Source organism: Panthera tigris, chromosome X (genome assembly GCF_018350195.1).
Source record: "Panthera tigris isolate Pti1 chromosome X, P.tigris_Pti1_mat1.1, whole genome shotgun sequence".
Lineage (NCBI taxonomy): Eukaryota > Metazoa > Chordata > Mammalia > Carnivora > Felidae > Panthera > Panthera tigris.
The window spans coordinates 21,516,631-21,521,939 of NC_056677.1; the positions used below are offsets into that span (position 1 = coordinate 21,516,631).

Genomic DNA, 5,309 nt, shown 5'->3' on the forward strand with positions numbered 1-5,309 from the left:
TGGTTGACTGATTTTAATGGTCGAATCATGAGAAATGCCTATTTATGGAAAGTGAAAACTGATGTTTTGTTTTTTGTTTTTCAATCTGGTTAGCTTTGCCATGGAACCATTTGTTTTAAACATGTCAGCTTTCTTTAATGACTCGTTTTTAGTAACTGCTGTGTGTTACTCAGGTGACCTGGGAACCTCTGTAGGCTGAACCAAGGTCATTGTTCTGAATATGGGACTAGACTCAGATATTTTTTCGAAGAGGTCATGTTAGAATCCAAACCAAATAAAAGATCACAGCGGAGAGGTACTGGTGCTCGGCAGAGACTTGAGCACTTCCGGGATGGCAGAAGCTCAGGCAGTTGTCTTCATTTGGGGCCTATCCAATGGTGTGTTCTGGAGAAGCAGACTCTAGGAAGCTAGGATGTATGTGAAGTCATTGCAGTCAGAAGAGAGGCTCCAGAACAGTGGCAGAATGTAATCAAATATGAATAGAGAACAAGGAAAGGAATCCAGTTATTAAGGACTCACAGGAAACGAAGAGTCAAACCAAGTTTGATGCTCATTTACTGGCTTGACTACTAACATTCCTCCTGGGCAAAAATTAGTCCCAGAAAATGGGATATAGGGATAAACTTATATGTGGAAAGTAAAAGTGTTTACTTTTTTGGGTTGAAGTGTTAAAATTAAAGAAGCCAAACAGACTATTGTAGCATGAACCTTGTCTAGGATACTGGTAGTTAAAGAGGAAATTCAGAGGTGGATTTCAGACGCATTGAGAGGGAGGAATTGATTGAATTTGTGGAATAGTTGGAGGTTGAGAAAGCTGTCAATGAGCTTTTTAAACTTTGTATGCCTGGGACCAGTTAGTAGAAGAAGGATAGGTCAATTGGAGTCGCTCTTTGGGGTAAAGAGGAGCATCAGTTCCGTGTTAAGCATACTGAGTTTAGTGTGATGTTGGAAATAGTTACAGAAACAACAGGGCCATGTGAGGAAAAATATTGCATGACCTACTGCACCGAGTATTCTTATATTCTTAAGTAACTATAACCATCTTGCATGATCTTTTGTTGGTCTCAGTAATGTTTCTGTAGCTGGCAGTCCAGAGTGAATGATTGAGATGATAATGGAGAAGGCAAATAATTTAAATTTACAAAGAGTTCACTTCTTCTTTGAGAAAACACTAAATGGCGGATGATGCTGGTGCTGTGGGAAGGCCTGGGGGGGGGGGTGGTTGCAAGGGCCCTGGAATGGGGTGTTGGGGTGGCTTCTGAGGAGGCTCCAGCAGCAGCACCATCTGGGGCCAAGGCCATGGAGCTCGCAGAGGCAAGGCCAAGAACAAGGAGTGGATCCCCATCACCAAGCTGGGCTGCCTGGTCAAGGACATAAAGATCAAGTCTCTTTGAGGAAATCTGTCTCTTCTCCCTGCCCATCATTGACTTTCAACTGGGGGCATCCCGCAAGGATGGTGTTTTGAAGATTATACCTGTGTAAAAGCAGACCCATGCTGGCCAGTGGACCAGGTTCAAGGCATTTCTTGACATCAGAGATTACAATGGATGAATCGTTCTTGGGTGTTAAGTACTCCAAAGGAGGTAGCCACTACCATCTGTGGAGCCATCATCCTGGGCAAGCTTTCCATGGTCCCTGTGGGACAAGACTACTGGGGGAACACGATCAGCAGGCCCCGCACTGTTCCATGCAAGGTGACCAGCCACTGTGGCTCTTTGCTCATGGGTCTCATTGTGCCCCCAGAGGCACTGCCCAAGAAGCTACTGATGATGGCCAGTATTGACGCCTCCTACACGTCAGCTAGGGCCTGCACTGTCACCCTGGGTGACTTCACCAAGGCTTCTTTTGATGCCATTTCCAAGACCTACAGTTATCTCACCTCTTTTTTTTTTTTAATATTTTTATTTTATTTTTGAGAGAGAGAGAGAGAGAGAGAGAACACAAGTGGCGCAGGGTCAGAGAGAGGGAGACCCGGAATCAGAAGTAGGCTCCAGGCTCTGAGCTGTCAGCACAGAGCCTGATGCAGGGCTTGAATCCACTAACTGGGAGATCATGACCTGAGCCAGTGTCAGACGCCCAACCAACTGAGCCATCCAGGTGCCCCGACAGTTATTTTACCTCTTAACTCTGGAAAGAGAATGTGTTCACCAAGTCTTTTATTAGGAATTCACTGACCATCTTTGGAAAGACCCACACCAAAGTCTCCATGCAGGGAACCCAGGCTCCACGTATGGCCACATACAGTTTTATACAAGAAATATAAAGTGAATTAAAGCCTGTTAATAAAAAGTAAATTTACAAAAAAAAATTTACAATTTCACTTCTTAAGTTTATTTATTTTGACAGAGAGAGAGAGAGAGAGGGAGGGAGGGAGGGAAAGAGCATGTAAGCACAAGCAGGGGAGGAGCTGAGAGAGAAGGAGAGAGTCCCAAGCAGGCTTCCTGCTGTCAGCACGGAACCTGATGTGGGGCTTGAACTCACAAGCTGCGAGATCGATGACCTGAGCTGAAATCAAGAATCAGTTGCTTAACTGACTGAGCCACCCAGGTGCCCCAAGAATACTTGCCTTTCTTAGTAAGACTAATTAACTTGAAACTAAAAGAAAAACGACATTAAAGTATACAGTTGTTGAGCAAGAAAGACAAGGTCTTTTAAATATATAAAAAATGAGACTAGGGGGGATTTAAAAGCTCTGGGTATGGATATGATCACTAAAGAAGGGAGGGTGGAGTTAGTAGAGATGTGAGGATCTAGGCCTGGTGTAGACAAAAATTTAATAATGTAGCAGAGAGAGGAGGAATCCCAAAGGAGTTAAAAGAGCTGCTGGAGAAAAATCAACAGAGAATAGTGTTTTGAGGAGCAAAGGGAAGTACGTTTCTAGTGGGAAGTAGACAACACATCAAATAATCATGCTGGATCTGAATAAACAAAGTCTGAATGAGCCATCCTAAGTCCCCATAAGATGTGATGCAGCATGATTCAAGGGTATTTCTTCACGTGACCACAGTTGGAACAAATTTCAGAATTTAACCAGCACCCCTTCCCACAATCTTTCCACTTTGTCTGATCAGGGGCTCTGGCCTTGAGTGCTGCCTCATAAGCCCTTGATGGTTACCTGTGTAGTTCACTGAGGCAAACTGGAGACTTTTTGAAAATTTTTTTGATGTTTATTTTTGAGACAGAGACAGAGCACGAACAGGGGAGAGGCAGAGAGAGGGAGACACAGAATCCAAAGCAGACTCCTGGCTGTGAGCTGTCAACACAGAGCCCGACATGGAGCTTGAACCCACCAACCGTCAGATCATGGCCTGAGCCAAAGTCGGACGCTTAACCCACTGAGCCACCCACGTGCCCCCAAACTGGGAACTTTGAAAAAGTGTCATCTCATTGCTGCCTTGTTAGCCAGATGAGAATCTTGACTGATACTACCATGGATTTCAGTGTTTTCACTGAAGGTGGTGATGGTTGCTTTCTCTGAAGTTTCCTAATAGCCATAAAGGGACTTGGTGTGAACTAATAGCCTTGCCAGTGCAGTGTTGAGCAAAAGTGGAAAAAAAATCAGTCATTTGTCTTATAACACACTAATCAACCTGTACCTCTTTCCCTCCTAACAGTACTGATTTTCATATGTAGTGTAATGTACCTAAATTCCCCTGATAAGTTTGAAATGGAAGATGAATGTTTTACTGGGTTTCTTAAGGGCTATTTTATTTGGAGGTTGGCTGCTGACCATCAAATGGGAAAGAGAAATAACATTTGGTACAATGGCCCATTGCATGAAGTTAGGGACTTGGAAAGTTCCATTCACACTTTGTCCCAGGCAGTAATGCAATCATAGTGGATTTTTACCGTTTTAAGATGCTGCTCATCTTCAAAACTCATAATGCTAAGGTATGAATAGCTTCATTTGACCTAGGAAGGGCTATTTTATTGCCTGAGAACATAGTCTGAGGACAGGTGGTCTTTGCAAGACCACGGGATTGGTGGAGTGGTGAGTTTGTGCACCATCCTGCCCTCCACAATTCACTAACCAGAGATCTCCTGCCACACTCAGTGTAGATTTGGATTCAGTCATTAAACTGAACCTCAAAGAACTACTTAGAACTCAGTAAAAGTGGAATTTCCTTTTACTTTCATGATTTTTTTAAACCTGCACGCTCTCTGGGCTTTCTCACATACTTGTATGGATGACTGTGAACAGAACATCTATTTTACTTAATTTCTCTTGCACTTTCAGATGTCAAATTTCCTTTCATCTTGTCTTCAGGATTTTCCATTTTCTTCTGATCTTATTTTTTATAATAAATCTCTGTCCTGTCAGGGTTCTAAGTGATATTAAGATGCTTCCTTCATAAATGGTAAGTATCCTAGTGAGATAAAATATTAGGGATTTCAGTGACTAGTAACCTGGATTATTTTTGCAAGGAAATTAATATATATCAGAACATTCTAATGTTAAATGATAGAATGGAGGTTATATTAAGAAATGATTTTTAGGTGCCGTTAACATCCTCAGCACTTTCAAGAATGAAAATACTTTTTGTGTTATATGTAACATTTTATATGTCCCTTTTTAACAATATCTTTACTTTAAAGTTACACTAAGTGAAATAAGTCAAAGACAAATAACATGATTTCGTTTATATTGGAAATCCAAAAAATAAAAAATAAATGAATAAAGAAGAGCAGAGTCAGATGCATGAATACAGAGAACGAACTGATGGTTGCCAAAGGGGAAAGGGAGTGGTGTATGGGCAAAATGGGTGAAGGGAGATAGGTGGTACAGGCTTCTAGTTACAGAACAAACAAATCACAGGATTAAGAGGTACAACATGAGGAATACAGTCAGTGGTATTATAACACTGTGTAGGGAGAGATGGTAGCAACACTTACGGTCGCACAGCATAAGGTATAAACTTGGGGAATCACTTTGTTGTACACAGAAAACTAATGTATCACGTGTCAACTATACTCAAAATTGAAATACAACAAAAAGTAAATGGGTAGAAAAATAAAAAAAAATAAAAAAAAAGAAGAAAGTAAGGAAGGGGCACCTGGGTGGCTCAGTTGGTTAAGCATGTGACTTTGGATTTTGGCTCAGGTCATGATCTTGTGGCCTGTGAGTTGAAGCTTCGCATCAGGCTCTGTGCTGATGGTGTGTAACCTGCTTGGGATTCTGTCTCTGCCCCTCACCTGCTTGTGCGTGTGCACTCGCTCTCGCTCTCGCTCTTGCTCTCGCTCTCTTTCTCTTGCTGGCTCTCAAAATAAATACATTAACTTGAAAAAAAACCTTATAGAAAAGCTAAAAG

General features: G+C 42.0%; 1 pseudogene; it reads left to right on the top strand.

The window, feature by feature from the left end:
• The first annotated feature begins 1,175 nt into the window (after positions 1 to 1,175).
• Positions 1,176 to 2,263, top strand: LOC102967410 (annotated as a pseudogene).
• The last annotated feature ends 3,046 nt before the right edge of the window (positions 2,264 to 5,309 follow it).